A 21,504-nucleotide genomic window follows, 5' to 3' on the forward strand; every position below is an offset into this window, starting at 1 on the left:
CACATGGACACACAAAGTGGCTCCACTTGTCATGTGATGCAAACCTTGTGATAGCTGATGTTGTTACAGGAGACACATTCCAGTAGGACTTGTTGGGAGATCTTAGGTGTGAGCGTGTGTTTTTGTGTGTGTATGCAAAAAGCTGAGCTCCTTTAAACCAGTTTGTCCATCAGCAGGTCTCACTGGCATAACTTCACACCTTCAGCAGCAAAACCACAGAATACATCCTATTACTGCTATTTTTTGCCCCTTTGAGTCATCTGCTAAAATTGTGGTTTCCACTATCAACTAGCGTCTGCAGCCTCATCAGCTCTTTTAACAGCAACGGAGGACACTGAAGTCCCATCAGCTGCTTTGACCATGTGGCTCTAATAACAGAGGTTTTTATATGTGGAGCTGGGGGAAGGGTCACTTGTTATCAAAAAACAAGGAGAAGTGTGGAAGGGCTGTGGGGAGAGTTCTCCACTTAAATTTTCTGCATGGGTGTTACTGCCAGCCATCTGACTAACTAAAAAAATCTTCTTGTCTGCATTTATAAACTCGAATTGAGTCATAATCTGCAGTTCATCATCGAAGCAGACTACCTGGTCTCCATAGAAACACAGATTTTGAGCATATTAATCTTGCACTTCACCAAATTAATTGTGTGGTTAATACCTGCTGCCTTATGTAAACACTATATTTCAGTTTTATCACTTATGAATTATTCATAATGAAATGTATTATTAAAAGAGGCCCACAGAAAAAACATTCTTATGCATTTAGACTCAGGCTGAACAACACTTTCCCCAAATTATTCATGAAAAGGGGCCCTAAAACCTCCACATTAGAGCTCATACACACAAATAATGCCGATATATTGTAAAATGGAAAAACTACCTAACCCTGCACTTGTGAGGAATAACAAAGAGAAAGGGATCTTTAAATCTAGTATATGATTATAATTCTTTGTGAATTCACTGTGAAGCCTCCCTCTCTGAGTACCAACCTTTTAGACTCCTATTTGTAAAAGGAAAGGGGGTTGGGGCTAATTTCTTGACTTCATTTTAGAAGTCTATCTTGGTTTGTTCAGTAGGTCTTAATGAAACTGTTTTTTCATAGAATGTAGATACTAAAAAGTGAGGTTATTGACTCTAAACCCTACCCAGACTAATGCGTTATTAGATGTATCTTGAAATTTTATATGCTAGACCAGTGATGTCAAACTCATTTTAAATTGTGGGCCACATATAGGGGCCCACTCTGAAATTATGTGGGCCAGACACTATATGATAAATGTGTAAAATTACACTGCAATGACTGACCTGTAATTATAAAATATAAGGTTCTCATTAATTCACAGAAAATGTCCTTAAAGAAACAAAAAACAAAACACAACAAAAAACTGCAGTCTCACTGTAATAGTGGAAAAACAGAATTTTCCTGTTATTTAATTGTTTATCTGTTAGTTAATTACTTTGTTTAAAAGTTAAAAGTTCAAAATCTATGCACTCCCTCACATTCTCTGAAGCTGTCCAGTGGACCGGATTGGAATCGTTGCCTGGCCCATTCTGGCCCTCGGGGCTTATGTTTGACTTTCCTGCGCTAGCCCAAAGCATTAATCAGCTAAGAAACCTATCAGCATATTGATCATAAAAATACAGTGTGGTTTCAGCCCTGATTAAAAATGGGTATTATAATAATAATTTGTAATCTCATATGTTTTAACTATAGGGGCACATTAGATATGCAGAAAAGTGATAAAATACAGAAGAAAAAGAAATACGACGTAAAACAGCACACGTCAAAAGCAGATGCATGGATACTGCGTATACTTGGGTAAATACACGTATCCTGGCTACTTTTGAACGCTGGTAACCTGGGTTACTAATATACAGGCTGCTAAAGAGCTGCAAACGTAAGCCAGCCGTCACTCTGCCGGAGCCTCCGCCCCGCCGGTATGTTCACGGGAACTCCCCCTAAGTTCCCCGGCTCTCTTCTCTCTGCTCATTCTCTCCATGAGCGTTCACACACGCATACACACAATCCCTCTCTGTCACACACACGGAGCCTCTGCGTGTTGAAGCAAACCTCCGTATGCTTTCTCCGCTCTTCCCCGGCTACCCGAAAAGCGGCTGTTCGGTTTCGCAGTCTGCGTCGAGCCTTGTCGTGACAGAGTTTGGAAACGGCTGAAGGAGTTAAGGAGGGGAGACGAAGGTAAGCGATGCGGTCAGAATGAGCGCTTTCCCTTGTCCCTGTTTGGAAAACTTTACCGTGCGATTACCGCCGTCCCCGCTGCATTGTAAGGGTGGTGAGGGGGGGGGGGGGTCGCCTGTACCATCAGCTGCGGGGTTTTTCATAACTGGGGCGTGTTTATTGGGGTATTTGTCTTTACGCGCGCGTAATGGTGCGTGCAAATTCGCACAAGTGCCCTTTCACTTCAGTGGGGGATCCTCCAGTCGTGTGAAAGGAAGTTTGGAGATTGGACGCGCAGATTGTAGCGGATCTTTGAACCTGCCCGCTGCAAACAGCACGGAAGCTGTGAGTGAAACCTTGCGGGAAAGCTGCTGAAGCGCTCAGGTAACTTGACTTTGTGGCGTAAATGAACTTAACGTCTGGATTTAAAAGCAATTCTGTAAGTTATTTTGATCGTATTTATGATGCTCTGGGTACTATAAACGATTTCCCCCACGTTGGGAGTCCAAGAGCCTCACAGAGAACGACTAATTAAAGGATTTATGTAAAATGCCTTTTTTCTGAGTGCACAGTGCATAATTGTTAAATAAATGTTTACTCCTATAGCACCTTCCACGCGGAAATACACGCGTGAAACATTTTTAAACCAAAAATTGCTGTTTATTACTATGTGTCTCCAATATGGAAACGACACTCCCATAATGTGTTTGTTTGTGCGCATATATGTTTGTGTGTCCGTGCCACTGCGGCGATATCCTGTCATATCCTGTGAGGTGGGGGTCAGTCACAGGGTCTCTCCCCCGGTATTCTCCTAGAATAGATGTGACACACACACACATGCACATAAGCACACACACTATGAGAGGCATCTTCTGTTATAATTCCTGCCTTTTCTTTTAGTGATGACCCGTAATGACCTCAGTTCTTTGATTTTTGTGCCCTTTGAAGCCCGCTGTAGCTTACACACCTGAAAGACACTTTATTTAAAAAACCCACAAATAGCACTTTCCCACCTGTGACATTGTCAGAGTGTGTTTTTTCTCATTGATGCTTTGCAGTACATGCGTCATCTCCTTGCATCTACTTCACCATTTGATTTCAGTCCCGGCTATGCACGCGTGTGTAATTGTATTATCTTGTTTTCTAAGTAGTTCTATAGGTGTTTATCAAAATACTGATTCAACTTATTGCTGGAAATGAACAGCTTAGATATAAAAGTCCATTAGTCACAGCAGAAAAGCTTTTATTGTTATATTCCTTATTCCAGGCTTTGAAAATTATTATTTCTTCATCCCTGTGAGCATCTCCGGAGATGCTCATAGGGATGCATTTCTGAAGGACTGTATAAGCAATCAACACAGTCCAGGGCTTGACATATAGCCTGTCAGTTGTATAGCTATTCCTTTTATTGTAGAGTGGAGAGTGGTAGGAATGAGTCAGAGAGGGGAGCAACAAACCAATTCTTTCTTGTGGCTCCCTGGCCTGTTCACTGGATGTGTCTGTAAGATGATGGATGTAAGAATTTGTGTTTGTGTCTGTTTGTGTGTGTGTGTGTGTGTGTGTGTGTGTGTGTGTTAGAGAGAGAAAGAGAGAGGGAGAAGGAATGAGAGGATCTTGTCTGCCGTAACTCGAGCCTGGCTGGACACACTGACTCTTTAAAGGCCACAAAGACTGCTCTGCTTGAACTCTTGGGAATGTGGATGTTTGTGTGTGTGTGCGGGTGTGTGTGTGTATATGTGTTGCATCACCAGACCTTGTCACATTTTCACATACTTATCTTGTTCTAATCATCAGTGACAGATGTAAAATATTTGTTTTTCATATATATCTTTTTAATTTAAGTTATTGTATTCAGTAAGTAATTGACTCATTAAGAGTCTCGGGGCTTGGCTTTTCAAATGTAAAGATTTCCTGTTTTGTGTGTGTGTTGTGAATGGAAAGGAGGCACTAATTCAGCTTTTCCTTTCTATGCTCAAGCTGATTTCGAAACTCCTTTAATGATATAGTAAGTTAAGGTGAAGAAACACTAGCCGACCGCAGTAAATTCAAAACAGAACCGCACAGCAATGTTGGACTCATAACGTTTGGCAAAAAAATGTGCAGTATATGCACAAGATTCCTTTTGTGTTCAAATTTAGTTGGCATAACTGTAACTAAGCAGACCGGGAACTAGCAAATTTAGAAAGGACATTGATTTTTTTTTATTTTAAATATGAATTGTTCTCGTCTGATACTTGATCTGTTTCAGAAAAGAAGAGTCTGACTATTTTTTAGGGAGTTAAAGTTTATCGATACATTGGCCGATGTACCTTTGAAACATGCATGCACGTTGTTATAGTTATATGTGAGAGAGAAAATTGTGGAGTCATTCTTTTACTTTACAGTAGTTTCTTTGTCATACTAATTAGCAGCTGTACACACTGAGATTGTGCAATAACATAAATTACTTCTAGTGTCTTTTCCTGCATCTTCTTTTGTTGAAAAGGTTCACAAACAGTTTTTATATCAGCATGCATTGGACAGCATATACATCAATACTATATATCTGTGACAGACCAGTGTATTAATTTAGGTCTAACTGGGACTGCAACAACGCATCACTTTGCTGATTTAATAAACAATATTTTTCATTCATTTCAAATAATTGTTGAGTTCATTTTTAGAGCCAGCACATCAATTTATAACGTATCTCTTGTATAAGCGTGTGTGTCAGAACACATTTAATAGAATGAATGCTATTGAGAGAACAAATAAAATTTGCATGTGCATGTTTTTCTTCTTGTCACCAGTGGGCTGAGCAATGCTTTCCCCTTGTGAAATGTGATGTTAAGTTAGCTCACGGCCTGAATCAATGGGTAAACTTACACTACATGCACAAAAGAACTGGGCCACCTACACATTACATGTACATGAGCTGCTTGGTCTTGAAATCCCAGAGATTTGGAGCTCTGCAGTTGTTGGGTCAGCAGTGATTTAATGACTTTTAGACACTATATGCCACACCACTCACTCTGAACCTGCTCTGCAACTTTACATGGGCTGCCACTTTGTGATTAAGTTGATCAGGCTTCTAATCACTTCCACCTTGTAATACCGCTTATTGTTGATCATAAAATATCTTGGAGGGAAGAAATTTCATGGACTATTGCAATCTCTTTAGAATGGCCCTTCTTTCACAAATGTTTGTAAAGGCATTTATGATTTTATACAACTGAGGCAATGGGCCTGAAAACACCAACATTGGAAGATTTAAGAGGTGTGGTCAAATACTTTTCACATAGTGTGTCTGAGTCTCAACCCACAGGAGGAGAATTAGTACATTCACACTTAACAGGGGAATAATACTTTATACACAACAGGTACTTTGTAACCGCAGACCCTTTTGAAACCCTGCACTATAACCTGACATGTACCTCCCTAGAAATGTAGCTATATGTTAGCGTCAAAGCCTGCACAGGTATGGCATCAGAGTAAACTGCATCGCAGGCTCTACATATATTCACCACTAGTATAACGTAAGTGTGAGAGCGTGAGAGAGGCCGGGTAGTTTGGGTTCTTCTCTCTTCACTGATTAGCGACGGTTGTTTCCTTTTATATTAAATGTTTCCAAAGTGTTACAGTTCTTGATACTGAGAAGCTGAGATTTCCTGTCCTATTCTTAATCCATCATTTGAAAGTGTACATTTGATGATTATTCAAGTGAATACAGTCCTGGTCCCTTCCTCTTCTTTCCTTTCACCTGCATATTGCAAAGGAGATTGGTTTGTTATTATTCTGACTATTAATTATTTTAACTTCTCTGTAAGTTGATCACCTACTTTGAGTGGAACGGTGGGCGGATAGGCGAGAGAGAGTTTGGAACTGTATTTATGCGATTTCTCACCTCACAGATGTGTGTCTTTTCGCAGGTGCCTGTGTGTGTGTGTGTGTGTGTGTGGATCTTTGCCCGTGTGTGTGTGTATGTATTTTTGTGCGCACTACTAAGGGTGTGTGATATTAATCTGGTTTTCGTCCAGTTCTCACATAGGCGTAGAAGGACAGTAAGTGCCTAGCAACAATATCCCCATTGGAGTACTTTGGGAGTGTCCTGATGTAATTTAGTAATGAATGTGGTTGTGGTGGGTTCACACAGACAGATGTAGCTTGGCTCAGTGGGCTGAGTCACAAACTGCAGACTCACACTGTCCTGTTTGATTCTTGTTCATGTTTGGTCTATTTATAGCTGTTTTAGGTATTAAGTACAACATCTCTTGTTACCAAGGCAAAGGCAACAAATAACAGATTAACTCTGAATATAAATCACCTGTGGGAATTTGACAAAGAGAGTTTGATGTGAGCATATGATGTTTATATATGATGCTAATATTCCATATGTCTGAAAAGCCACAAATATGACTACTAATTGTGTGAATTCCTCTACTTTCATTGATTATGTCTGTGCTTTATGAGCGATGCAATTATTATTATTTTTTACAGTACATTGTTTTTTTTCCATTGTTAGAGAGGATTTTTGAGGAACTCGTCATTATCCAAGCTGAGGATGGAAGGTGCTATTTTTGCAATTTGTTGAAAACTCAGATTTGCATTTGGGGATTTGCGCTATATAAAAATATGCAACTTTATTTGATTAAACTTGTCTCCGGGGCTAGATTGGATTTTAGGATTATTTATTTTTAGAGGTGTGGGATGTGAGTGGGGTGTTATATTACCTATAAGTGTGTGTGTGTGGTTTTTTTTGTTTTGTTTTTTAAACTTTCTTTTCATTTGACTTTTTTAACAATGCATTCAGTGGGAATGTCCATTAAACTTTCATCGGGTGTCATGCGCTGTTCTTGTGCTATTACTCTAGGGTTATTTTTGCCTCTTTCAGCTCAGGAGGGAGATTTTAGAGCTCTGAGAAACTAACCTTACTAATTTCATCAAGATTTAACTGAATTAGGATTTGGAGGCCTCTGCTGCAAAGTAAGATTGTGGAATTTGAGTAGCTCAAGGCATTTAGTAACCAGAAAGGTCTAAATAAAGGTGCTCCTGCAGTTTGGGGAAGCCTTTGTATCCTGTGTTTTAAAGAGAAAAAGTAGAAGTGAGGGTCTTTCAGTCTTTTGACTCTGTTTTGACCACTGGTTCTTTAACCCATCCATCCATGCATTCATCCATCCATCCATGGACAGGGTGTGGGGTTTGAGTCAGTTATTCCCAAACCACCCTAGGGATTTATTCTCCAGGTTGCCTCCTGACTGAGGTGAGTCCAACTGGGTGGAGACCCTGGGGGCAGAACCAGGACACGCCTGTTCTTTAATCTGTTTTTTATAACTTTGTGAAAATACAACATGTTAAAGCATATTTTTAAAAAGTAACAGTAACACTGATGGACATAAAAAATGTGTATTGCACATTGCAGTTTTTCACTTTTGTTGTTTCTTCTCATGCAGAATTCTGTAAACCTACATCTCTTTTTAATTAGTGTTTTGTATTGTTAAATAGTGAAATTACCTCCAATAGTAGACACTGTTCTCTTAACAACATGCACTCAGTAAATGCATTTGTTTGGTGACTCTGTGAATGCTAAATCCTCACAAACATGCAAGATGGTATATAATAGGAGTCTAGTTGGTTATGTAACAGGAAAGAAATACAAAAGAAAACTGTGTTTGAACTAACATAGGCACGCAAAAACGTTTTTAAAAACGAGATCCTCATCCAGTGTTCAGCTCTCTGTCAGACAGCTGCTGTGTGCGAATCACAGTTTTTAAGCCATATAAAGAGAAGAAAGAATCCAGTGGCATGAAAATGTTAATCACATTTCATTTTTGGATTACTTTCATGCAAAATTATCAGTTGCATCACATCCACACCCAAACTCTCTGAGTGTTTGTGTCTGGCTTTAAGTCTAGATGTGTGTGTGAGTGTGTGTGCGCGCACGTGGTGGGATGGTGAGGGTGTGGTGTGTCTGTAGTCAGGCCAACATTAAACCGAGTACCAGGACACCGACTGCTGTTGGCCTTCTCACATTTATGCTTTCTAATTGATTCTGAGTGTGATTTATGTAGCTCTCTGCACCCACATGCGCTTGCCTGCCCTTGGTTGTGCAAGCACACACACCCACGTGCACACACACTAACACACAAAGCTGTGTAACTCATCATTGTAGCACAAGGCCGTATTGTATTGAGTGTCTTCATGGCCTTTTTTGTGACACATTCATTCACATTTCCCAGAAACATGTGTCTAGTGTGTGTGTGGGTAGGTGGGTGGTCGTCTCATATTCCGTGTAACACTGCCGGCTGCTAAAAATTAAGACATGACAGGGAAAGTGTGAGTGTGATAGTGAGAAGTGGGTGTGGGTGTTTTGGGGAAGCTGCATGTCAATAAGCTGAAGTTACTCAGTTTAGTAACCACAGCCTTTTGCCTTCAGGTGCTCAAGTGCCGCCCAAATAGTTAATTGTTTTTTGGAGTTTTTTTGGAAGGCATACAATTATTTTATGGCTTGATTTCTGAAAGCTAGCAACTCAGAGAAATGAGGAAAGAGAAATCCAGATAGAAGCAACTGAGGAGATTGCAATCAAAGGGGTAAAGGTAGGGTTATACCAGCTACCGGCAGGTTTGTGTTATGGTGTAGTGTTTCCACGACAGTGGTCGTTATAATTAGACAACAGTATAATTACAAAGTTGATAACAATACTCGGTAAACCTTTGTGTGACTAAAAAAAAAGTCCTATATGCATGCAAATAGATTTTAACTTGGTCAATCTTGCGATACACATAGTGATATGCATTATTTACCTGTTTCTTATGACTGTTCAAACGGGGAACAACAATAAAAACAAAAACATAATTAGCATGTGGTTGTCAAAATAAGGCCAAACAGAAGAGTTCTAAAATTGAAAACAACAGCGTTAGGAATAGAGCACAGCCACAATGGAGTGATTCATACACAAGCGAGTGGGAGGTGGACTGTGCCCAGTGGCCTCTCCTAGCTACCTTTAACCACTGAGAGATCCACCCTGGGAAAAAGGAAGTAGGACAAAATAAAAAGAGGTTGAGGGAGAGAGGATGAAGATTAGTGAGAAAGTGATGAAGATCCTGACACGGTAATTCAGAGATCTCCCACAATCACTCTACAGCCCCATTGACTGGCTCCATTGTAGCCGCAGTAAAGCACGCTCGTGCTCATTGGCTGGTTGGTTCTGAATGTCGCTGCTTCTCATCTGTGAACTCTGGAATTTGTGTGTGCGTTTGTGTGCGTTTGTGTGTGATGAGTTAATGGCTATCCATTGAGTGGTTGATTGTGTCCTGTTGTCCACACTGGAGCTCTTTGTCCAGACTCTACGCACTGTCACACATATGTGCATTTACACGCACATCTGAATACAAACCAGGCATTCCTCCAGTGGCAGGGCACTTGCCAAGCGAGAAAGTAAAAGAGAGACTAACAGGACCATTCATAGTCATGGTGGTGTGGTTCTTCTTGGCCCTAGTTCCAGACATGAATGGGTTTGAGGCTAAAAATATTTTATTGCAGCTTTTTATGCTTGTTTTGATTCTCCTGCTCTTTTCATTACCTCTCCTCTTTTAGGTTCTCTCACAGTGGAAACAATTGAAGCCTGTGCTGCATTAAGGTGCATTTATGAGAATTGTTTTGAGTTTATAGAGTTGGTTGCACTCATTCAAGGTGTAAATTTGTTGAAATAACAGTCTTGGAAGGTAAACAAGACAGAGCAGGAAAAGACTGTCAAAATGTCATGAGGCACATCCGCGTCCGTGACATCATGAGGAGACTTTGTGCACCTTTGCCCCTTCATTCAGTGCGATGGCTTGGCCTGCGATACCCTGAGCTGTATAGCAGACAGGCTGACTAAGTGACAGAGGCAAAGGGGTGTTTAACTGGTCAGTGTGGGTAGACCATGCGTCTCACTGGCTACCACAGATGGACAAAGACAAGAGGGGAAAAAAATGGAGAAATGGCGAGTTAGAAAGAGAAGCACAGAGACGTTAAGGAAAGGCTGCCAGAAAAACTCACAGGGTGAGGGAATTGGAAAGACAGAAATGTGGGTAAATAATTCGATCCACCATTGTGAATTTGCTTCCCCACTAAAATACCACCAGGGAGCTAGGGGGAGAGATTATTTCAGGCTCTTGTTTATTATGCCAGCCTGTGTCTCGGGACAGAGTTAAGGTCCTGCAAGCTGTAAGTACATTAACATGCAAGTTTGGAAGAGAAGAAGGGGAGGAGGAGAAGGGCGGCAGTCTTTCTGAGGAAGAGACGACTCAAATGCACCAGTACCCGCTCTTGTTTTTTCCCCTCAGTTTAATCTAAATCCATTCAAGAAGCTTTATTGGCAAGATAAGATCGCTCTGACATTGCCAAGGCTTAAGTGCACCTCTCCCTCTTTCTAGTTGTACGGAGGCGGAAGTAGGTTGGTGCTGAGAGAGGAATGACAGCCTTTATCCCGGTCAGTAAACACAAGCTAAGGGAGTCCCTATATTGTTTATAGTGTGTCTCTAACTCTCCACTCCCGTACATAGACACTTAGGACGCCAGCACAGTCACTCAGTCAGAGACACACACAGTAAATATAGATATCCAGGCCTGCGTACACACACAAGTACGAGGTCTCATATACAGTAGGAGCGCATAGATAGACATGTACAGGCACACACACTTTGAGGTTGTGGTTGGATGAAGCAGTGGTATGTGTTTTAGTGTACGTGTGTGTGTGGTGGATTTTTGGCAGCCTGTATACGGTAAACTGGTCAAATCCCAGCACATTCAAGCTTCTTTCCTGCCTGCCAGTCTGACCACTAGTGTGTGTGTGTGTGTGTGTGTGTGTGTGTTGTGTGTGTGTGTGTGTAACAGCTTCATAACAAAGTAATCTTTAGCAAACATTAGATAAACTCATGTAGATCTGCTGATTTTATGGCATTTAGAGAATATTTTACGTGACTTGATTTGCAGCAGCTGCGTTTCTGTGAGGAAAGGGTAAACCTTCATTTCTAGACAGCGCTTGCATAATTTCCATCTGCTGGAATTTTTGCGTATATACAATTCAACTATAGCATCATGTTTTCAGTCTTATTTCACAATACAAAAAAGCTAATAGTGACTAAGGCTCCAAAATCCTCATTTATGTAAGCCATACGTCACATTTGTTGCTTAAAGTGTACCACTCATTTCCTGGCCTTTCTATGCCCGCCATCTACTCTGACCACCTCTTTGCAACTTCAGCACTTAATTTTCTTCCTTTCTGTCTCACTTCTCACACTTCTGTCTTCCCTGTCGTTTTCACTGCTCTTATTGTCCTCTGAGCAACCAACTGACTCTTAACCAAATCATTTTCCCACCTTCATAAAACCCTGTAGCTATTTTAATTTGACTGATTGACTCTTATACAGTATGTTGTACAAAATGGTTTGTTTGCTACTAACAGAACTGTGTTGCCACAGCATTTCTGCTCCGTGAGGTAGAAGGTTATTACCTCTGTGGCTCATTTTTCTTGGCTGGGGTTCCCGGGGAGAAGTTTTTAAGGTTGGGTGGCTGTAGCTGTTGCTGTGGGTACATAACTACAAGTGAGCTGGTTTTAGAAAAGCAGGGGAAGACTGGGTGAGCAGAGTAAACAGCCATAAAGTAAACAGGTCAAGATGCCCTTGAGCTACTCGTTGAACTTGAACAACCCTTGTGGAGTTGCTTCTTTGCCAGCAGCGGAGGACTCAGTACTTGCATCAATGTGAAGCAGAGCTGCAGCAGAAGCACGAGAGATCATCCTGTCATCCAAAACAAATATGGTTCTAAAGTTTCTTTTAATACAACAAGTAAAGCGGCAAAGTCGCAGCAGACTCTCGAGGACACAAAATGTGACTTCGCTGTTACTTTGATCATTGGATTTTCCTTGTGAGTGTGCGTACGTGGTTGGAGGGAGGGGGGCATCTGTATAATAGTGCTATGACTGTCAGAGCTACATCCTTGTGGTTTCCATGGCTACAGACAGTGCTGGATCCCCACTGTGAGACAGACTTGCACAGACACCAGACAGATGAGAGCAACTTCAACTGATAGTTAGAGCTGTGTCGTGCTGAGAGCTGAGACCCACAAAATCCTCAAATCCTTTTTTTGTTTTCCGTCTTCCTCTTTCTTTCTAATGTATTGGAAAGCCATCAGAAGCGCTTCCCCGACTCTGTTAAGCAGAACTACAATTTGGATAAAATCTTACCAGTGGTGGAAAATATTTTTCTGACTTTAAGTGGATTCATTTTAAAAATTAGATGGGTTTGGTGTGATGGGTAGCGCGGTAAGGCTCCGTTTTGCAAAAGCCCTGAAATTTCTTGTGATTTTTGCCTTTCAGACTATTAAAAAAAAACTCTGAGATGGGTCACACCTGTCGTTGCTTGCTTCTGTAAGTGTGCCTGGAAATGTGCCCTGGAGTTTCTTTGATTCTTAAACCTTTTTGCCAGAAAAAATGAGCGACATTTACTGACAATAAAACACAATCTCAGCTTTTTTCTGTCCTTTTTACATTCAGGAAGCCTGTTTATTCGCTGAAGTCCATCTGTTGGGAATGAGGCATTTTAGCCTTACGGTCTACTTAAAATTCTCTTGGCAGCTGGATGATAGCTTGTCACTCCCATTTTTCTAGTTGGTTTACTGGTCTTGAAGCAGACTTAACAGATAAAAGGAAAGAGGACACACAAGTTTAACTGATTTCGACTCATTTTATATGAGTAACCATGTCTGCTATGCCCTTTGCTCTCTCACTCTTTCGCTCTCATTCTGTCTGTTTCCCCCCTTTCTGTGCTTCCTCCTGCTTTTTTATTCTGTCTCCCACATCTCCATCATCTGTTTTCTGACTGAACACTGTTAGTCCATTTTTAATTAAAAAAATTCACCCCCATATCTTCTTCCTTTTGACTTCTCATCTGTCTAGGCACAATCCCCTTAGGGAGATAAACAGCAGAGACCTTACAGTCACTGTCTTTGATCCAAGCTGAATAATGGTATGTGTGTATGTCTATACAATATTTGTCCATGTACAGTAGGGGATGTAAGAACTGCTGCACATACATGCACCCATTCTCTTAATGCTGGTGTAAATATCTCCATGCTTTCACTTTTTTTTTTTCTCTCTAAGAACTCTGTTTATAATTTCTCTCTGTGTGTGTGTGTGTGTGTGTGTGTGTGTGTGTGTGTGCGTGTGCACCACACCTGGGAGAGCCAAGATGTGGTAGTTTGATATCACTGGCGCTCTTTCATCAGTGAGGTGATTCTCCTGCTATTTGTTTGAACTGCAGTGAATCAAAGCTTGTTGTACATCTGCAGCTGTGGCTGTATCACCTGCACACTCACCGTACAGCCTGTACAATCTTTCTTTGCTGCCCATCTTTCTTTCATTTTTTTTTTTATTTCTTTGTAGCTTCATTGGCTTTGTTCTTTGTTTTTTTGGTTTTTTTTGTTTTTTTTTCTTTTTAGGACGCATGATGTGGAAGCCAAATTCAAGCAGATCACCCTTTTATCTGTAGTCAGCCATTGTCACTCTTTGCACAGTTAACAGTACAGCTTGTAATATATCCAGTCCCAGCTGCAATGTGCAACAGAGAGTTTTGCAAACTCCCTCTTTGCTTAGTGTTTGCTTGCTGACTCATAGGGGAGGCATATTAACACAAAGGGAAGATTTTGTATCCACGTCTGTTATTTGGAAGATAACCACTGGAGCTGTCTAACTGAGCTTTTTCCACACAAGACCTGACTTTATCAGTTTCTCACATCATTGTCAAGGAATTTTGGCCCACTCGTCTTTACAGCACTGCTTCATTCCTTACAGTGGACATTCGTTTATGCACGGCTCTCTTAAGGTCCCATTACAGCATTTCAGTCAGGCTGAGGTCTGGACCTTGACTGGGCTGTTGCAACACCTTGATTATTTTCTTTTTCAGCCAATCTTTTGTAGATTTCCTGGCCTGTTATGACCCGGTTGGGACAAAGCTTTTAAGCTGTAAGACAGATGCCTTCACATTTTATTCTAGAATACTTTGGTTTACAGAGAAATTCATGATTGACTCAATGATTGCAAGATGCTCAAGTACCGTGGCTGCAAAACAAACAGTCAGTTGTTGATTGGTATGAGGTTTTTATGCCGATATGCGGCGTTTGGTTTTCACCAAACATGGCACTGTGCATCATCTCTATTTTAGTGGTCATCTGTTCCTTCCAATCAAACCATAATTATTCAAGCTTTTTCTGTATGCACTGTCATTAGCTTTTACATTTAACACGTGAACTCAGGCCTGTAGAGTCTAAGATGTAGTTCTTGATCAGTTTCTTTGAGCATTGCACAGACTGACCTTGGCGTAAACTTCCTGTGACTCCTGGGAAGATTGTGACATTGTGTTAACACACACCTGAATGCTTCAGACCAGCAAAACGCCAAATCTGTATTGCTGATGACGTTTTTCTGGATCCCACTTACCCTTTTAATTCCTGTAGAAGCAGCAGAGGTGTAGGGAAGCATATGAAAACTTTCTTTTTCACATGTTGATAATTAATTTATATGTGCTCACAATATTCATGGAGCATGAAGGTTACAGCAGTAATATACACTAAGTATTTTCTCTGTTGTTATCAACCCTTCAGTATATCACCTGGTATTAAATACTAATCCAAAGTGAGGGCTCTAATTTACCCTAATTTAAATACTTCTGCCACATTTTGTGGCACTAAAAGCTTGCTGTCCCTCGCAGCTGTTTGTAGCCATTAATAAAGGGAATTACTGGCATTTACAGAGGCTTTTAATGTTGGACAAATGTGCACACTGATCCTTTAGGAACAATAGACCTATTTCACAGCATGAAATTATAGGTAAAGACAGATGTTGCTAATCACATTAGCAGGGTTTTGTACCTAAATGGAACAGATCCTACATTAATGTCATTAGTAACACCTGCGTTTACCAATTTTTCATGCCAGCATGGCTGCAGCGAAATAGTTCTTTAAGGCTAGCAAAGGTTTTGTGTTTGTGGTTAATTAGCAAAAGCTTCTTGATTGAAAACATCTAGATATAGTTTTAGCCGTACTTGTTTTATGCAATAGTGTGCACATAAAATGGCTCTGTTCTTGATCAGTCATGTTTAGTGCCTTTTAGTTTAGTGCACAGACCCACTGTGGTAATTTGTAAAGCTAGATCACAAAAGTATGTTTATAAGTCACAGAGAGTGTGGCATGCATACATACTAAACATTAAAATGACCTACAATTAGAATAATAATACAACCCCATGTACTGGCTTTGCCAGTCTCTACTTTCTCATTGCAACCTGATTAAAGACTGAGTTCTGAAGCGTTCATCTCAGAAACACTGAAGTGCATGTTGACTACACTGATGTGGCCCGTGTGTGTAATTACTCTGCAATTTCGTCATGGTAACGTTGTGATTAAGCAGTGATATATGGGTTTATTTGTAGCAACATTGTATAGAGTTTCACAATAGAAACCAACACAATCTAGTGACAGTATGCGTGGGCAGAGCGCTCATGGGAACCAGAGTGGCTTTTAACATTCATTTCCTCAGGGAGGGCTTGGATTGCGTCGTTGTTGTTGTTGTTGTTGATAAACTCATTCCCATAGTTCAAGGCCAAAACACACAAATACACAAAGAAAGAAAGTTCCTACTTTCCCTCGCATGCACTGTACTCATACAAGACGACTCATCATAATGTAAACTGTAAAGATGCTTAAAAATAGTTTCGGCGTTGAAAATTCAGGCTCCTTCACATAATTCGTACAGTTTGGGTTCACATGCCCTGGAGTTCAGACAGTGTATGTTTAAGCACACGCATGCATATATGAATACAGCCAAACAAATGAAAGCTGAACTTTATTGTTAGGGGTCGGAGCGAAGAAACAGTCGAAACAGAAGATACAGCCTTCTCATTTTCCGGCTCATCTCCATTAACTTTCAGATCATCATTTCAGTTGAAAAGGGAATTTCTTTTGCTCTGCAGGTTGAAGGTGTTTTCTCAGTGTTGTATGTTGAATTTTTGTAAGATCACTCAAAACTATCTGGGTGAATTTGTATGTGTTTCTAATCCTTAGGAGTATAAATGTGTGTGAATGGGTGAATGAGGCAAGTTGCGAAAGTGCTTTGAGTACTCAGAGTAGAAAAGAGCTATATAAGAACCAGTGCATTTACCACTTACAAGGAAAATTAATTAAGCACTCAGCATTTTTATGCATTATTACTATTTACAAAGCCCAGAGGCAACATTAAAACTGCAGCCTAACTAGTCAAACCCACTGGAGTCTGTACACAAGTTGTCTGGGGGGCCCAGCGGTGTCTGGCACTAGGATGTAGCATATCTTTCATCAGACTTTCTCCAGCACATCCAGGATCCTCGATCAGATTGGGATCTGTGGAGCCTTGAGGCCAGGTTAATGCCTTTGGCAGACTTGCTACCTGCTACCTTGCATGCCAATACACAGTCCTCGATTCACAGCAATACACTTCAACCCCACATCCAATTTTCAAAAGACAGGTGAACAATAACTGCAGAGGCAGACTGTTTTTATATTTAATGTGCGTGTCTTTGATGCTGTGAAATCATCAGAGTGGATTTTTAATGGTGAAAAAAAACTACCAGCTAGAGATCAATTTTGCATGCAGTGCTGAGGACACAGAGCAGCTAAAACTTGCCGTAGTCATTGTTGCTGGTCGAGAAAATCATCGACGGATAAACTTACAACAAGAGCAGTTATTAGTTTCAATCCTGATTTGTGTACCCAGCTGTGTAAACACGTCGTGAATATGACGTAAACTAGAAAATAAACAAGATGAACAAGAAATTATTCTTATTTTTCCTTTGTTTTTTAAATAATTGAAGAAAAGAATTGACAGTCTGTGCAATGGGGAAAATCCATTTTAGCTCTTTGTTTCTGTTGCATGTCTAGAAGAATGGGAATCGAACTGTATATTTTCTGGCTTGCATGGGTTTGAAGGGGCAAAGGAGGTGAGGATAGAAGTTGAGTGTTAAGATTCCCCCTCTGGCAAGGCAAGCTGTTAAGAACTAGAGACCATGACACTGAGTGTAGGTATCTAAGATATCCATCATTTAAGCTGCATCAGTGGAATGCAGACCACTTTACCCCCAGGCATCACAGCTTATATATATATATATATAGGCTGAGCACTTGAGGATGCCAACGCTGCCCTCTGGATGCCCTCCTTTTCCTCAGCCTCCTATGGATGTGACATAAACTTAGAGCATATTAATCACACCCTAGCGCACTGTCAGACTCTTTTCTCATAAGTCATGTTATAGTGGCTTGCACACAAAGTCTTCTGTCTTTGTTGTTGTCTGTCTCCGGGAATCCAAAACCTTCCCTTTTTAGTCAAGATGAATGATTATAGATTGCCTCTGTTTAGCCAGTGGGTTCTCTTTTCATCCCTTCTAATTTTGCAATCTTTAGAGGTAAAGAAAAATAAACTGCATTTCTTTCTTTCTTTCTTTCTTTCTTTCCTTTTAGCATTTGCAGCTGTTTCTGAAGGGATATATGAATACATTAGGAACTGAGTAGCTATGACAAAAAGAACTGCATGTGTCGTTTTTTCCCCCTCAAAATGTCAGAGTACCTCTCCTTTCCTTTCTGTTTCTCTAAGCATGATGGACTTCCTCTATTTCGCAGTCGGAATATCTCTTTTTGCTAAAACCCAGTCTTAATCCCAAACAGTGCAGTGTGTCATAGGGAGAAAGAGAGCTGAAATGATGGGAAGCTTTTATAGACTGAAACGAATGACTGATGCTTTTGAAATGAGCCAGTATTTCCTAAAAGAAGATGAAATCTTTGGACTTAACTTGACACAAAGGCCCAAGGCCTTTTTGAATAGATCACTTTAACTAGAAGTTCCCCTCTTGACTTTATAATGAGGCTTTTTGGAAAGCTTCTCTGTAGTTGCAAAGTGAGGGGTGGAGACTGAGCGAGAATCGAAGCCAGTTTCCCAGAGGTTTACTGACTCCTGACTTCAAAGGCTAAAACAGTCACACTGTAACTGTTGCTCAAAGAGCCAAATCCTGAGGGACCAGAAGTGTGCGTTTGTGACTATACATTTCCAGTAGTGAGAAATTACACCTCAAGACTGTTAATGTATAAGGGAAAATGTGTAGAGTGTATACCTTTGTTTCCTGTTTACATGAATTTGAATACAAAGAAATATATATAAAACTTGTCATTCTGCCTGATTAATTTGCTTTTTTTATACTTCTAAAACTCAGAAGTAGACACAACTTCAGCTGCGAGGTCGAGTCTTCTCCTCGATTTCAAGTGTTCAAAATTCATTTTCAAACTCCTTATTATATTTATTTGTAAATATTCACGCTCTTTTCTTACTTGCAGCTTTGGTCCATGAACTTGTGCGGGCGGTTTATGTGGGGTTTGCAGACCTCTCTTGCAACAAACTGTGCAAGTGTAGGTGTCAGTGTGTGCTTGTGCCTTTCGTACGGTCCGCTGCTTTGTCTGCGTGTGCTTGCATACGTGTAACAGCAAACAGATGTGAAGCATGCACTTGGAAGACTTGGCAGTATACTCACAGGATGACTGTGTGTCTGCCTCCAGTGTCTGTCTGGAGCTTAGGAACACTGACTGGAAATTTCGGAATCATAGTTCTCACTGCCTGTTCATGTTATATGGAAAGGTAACACGGACTCATTTACATTTATAGCATTTACTGGCAGCTAATATTTTGGGAAAGACAGGGATACGCCTACTTGACATATTGCATTTACTGCCTTCTCAACTTTTATGGGAATATGCGCACACACTTGCACATGTTGAAGCATTGAGGCATAAACCAACAACACGTCTTGGTAGTAGTGCACGAGGAGAGGACTTGACTTAGCTGTTAGAGACATTTGCTACTTGTGTGTGCTGCACTACTCCAGATAAGGGAGAGTTAACAAGTCTTTAGTGTGGTTAGTCGTTCTCTGACCTACCTTACGCAGTAGCTGCACACTGCAGAGCACGTCATTCCTCATAGTGATTCCAAATAGTGACACTCACTTCATACTCTTTGAGGTTTATATTTCAGTCCTTCTTTTTGTAGATTTTACTGCCAATTAAAAGCAGTAGAGTCGTCAAATAATGTTAAGAATTTAATGGTAAAATCTATTGATTTAATTCATAAATAATTGGTACAGTAGTGCAATAAAGTACTGCACGTGCAACCTCTGGTGTTACACGTTACATATTCACATTTTAGTCTGTGGTTGGTTAATCATCAGAGTTTTAAGTTTCACAGAGACTGGAAGGCTTCTTCCTTTGGGGAATGTGAGGTCTCTATATATAATTTAATCTTAGTGTCCTAGTTGCTGGAAGATCGGTCAAGGAGGTCATTAAAATGATTAGGATTCATCCGTTGCCTATGATTATCCACAGCCCTGCTGAAAGACTCTTGGATGGATAGGATGGACCAGCACTGACAGTTCAGCCGGGGATTCAAGTGTGTTACGCCAGTAAATGCTAATGTAGCCTCTAGCTGCTCCCTCAAGCGAGGGGCTACAGAGGTCTGGTAAGCTCACACCTTTCTCCATACCCAGTCTAATTCTAAATTCAATTAAAAATCCTGTCTGTCACTTTCAGAGCTGTACATGCTGGTGCTACATTTTACTGCATGTTACCTAGTTACTACAGCTCTATTGTGGTACAGTGCTCTGAGAAAGGTTTGCAGGGGGTTTAACTTTATAGACTTGAAAATAGAGTTGGTGAGCTTTTGAGGTCGTTAACTCACTCCTACTTCACTTAAAAGAATCAGCTCAAGAGAAGCTAATTTACATGTATGTATATATTTTTTGCATTAGCTTTCTGTCTGCAGTTTAATGTTATTTTCATCTCTTATGGGTTTTTTTTGTCTAAAAAGATCTGCAAATCAACTTTTTATCTCAGCTCACTAAGCTCATGACTTGACACAGTCGCTTGCTGATGATTCACCGAGGCTATTCTATAATTGACATCACTGTTGGCAGGCAATGTGACTGTGTGCATGACTGTGTTGCTGGGCTGTTGGTCAGCGTGTAAGTATGATGAATTGTGACAGTAGTCACTGTGATGATACAGGCTTTAAGCCAGTTAGAGCCATAGTAACAGGACAGCGTTCCCACTTTGCCTTTGAACTACTGCTATGCTGCTATAATGAGGGAATTTTCTTTTTGGAGCCTAACCCAAGGGAGGTTGTCTGTGTGTGTGCATGTGAGTCACACATGCTGTAGCCATTGTCTTTATGTCTTGCTGGCCCATAACCAGAGGCTTTGTTGTTTTCTTCAGCCTCCAGGTGACAGTAAGAAACAGGAAGTGTGTGTGAATGTGTGTGAGTTGCCCTTGATGCTGAACTTTTCTCATGTACAGAGTAGTCTCACATGAAATGACCTCAACTTTGTGAGCCTTTGCCTGCAGGACTGGGTAGCCTGTCAAAAAATTGTGTTTGTGAACACTTGTATGTCCGTGCGTGTGTGTATGTGTGCCTGAGGACAGCAGAGGCAGGTAGCGTCCCTCCTTAGCTCTATTTTAAGTCCTGGTTTGACATTATTGAGGTGTAATAAGCCATACTCAAGTCAGCTCATGTAGTAAATCTTTGCTTATTGTGCAGCCATATTACAACTAGATATGCACTTGCATGCACACACATGCACTTGCATGCACACACACGCACTTGCATGCACACACACACACACACACACACACACACACACACTATTGATACACATAAATGCAGTCTGCAGCTATATTAGGAAGACAGGAAAAATAGTGCTCTCAGCCTCTCCTTTTCTTATGTTTACTCTGAATCTTTGGTGTGACCAACCCAGTTTTCTAAACTGGTTGGACAAACAAGCTCATTGTGTGTTATTATATTATCTTTGTGTGTTTTCTTTGTGTGTGTGGGTGGGTGGGTGTTGGGGTTTTATTCTCTGTTTCTATTCTGCTTCAACCTTCTTGCTTTGAGGCACAGTTTTGCCTCTTTTACTTATTTGTTTACTCACCTGTAAGAAAAATCACAGTACTTATAACATTAATTTTCCTTGAAAGTAAAGAAATGTTTATGTAACGTTGAGGAAATGATCTAATGAAAAGCAAAAACGTGATACGTGCTTATATTTTGCAATTTCTGCTGATAATTGCCAAAAATTGCAAATAAAAGTGGCAAAAATTATTTTTTTAATCTTCATTTTGAATGAATGTGCAGTATATGCCCCTCTATGTGTTTCTCTCTGCATAAATGAAAGTACAGTTAATATGGCCAGTCAGTTTTCACCGTCTAAAATGGGGATCTATGTATAAAAATGGAAGCTATTTGTAAACAGT

At 40.6% G+C, this 21,504-nt stretch overlaps 1 protein-coding gene across 3 annotated transcripts in view; it reads left to right on the forward strand.

Moving 5' to 3' along the window:
- The first annotated feature begins 1,957 nt into the window (after positions 1–1,957).
- The window catches only part of ppp2r3a (protein phosphatase 2, regulatory subunit B'', alpha), a 59,942-nt gene continuing 40,395 nt past the window's right edge, over positions 1,958–21,504 (forward strand). The window contains exon 1 of one of the 3 annotated variants that reach the window (XM_040042239.1): positions 1,958–2,559. The gene's annotated coding sequence lies outside the window, so the exon portion shown is untranslated. The other 2 variants (XM_040042237.1, XM_040042238.1) reach the window with 2 other exon arrangements.

Source organism: Simochromis diagramma, unplaced genomic scaffold, assembly GCF_900408965.1.
Source record: "Simochromis diagramma unplaced genomic scaffold, fSimDia1.1 OVJJ01000304.1, whole genome shotgun sequence".
Lineage (NCBI taxonomy): Eukaryota > Metazoa > Chordata > Actinopteri > Cichliformes > Cichlidae > Simochromis > Simochromis diagramma.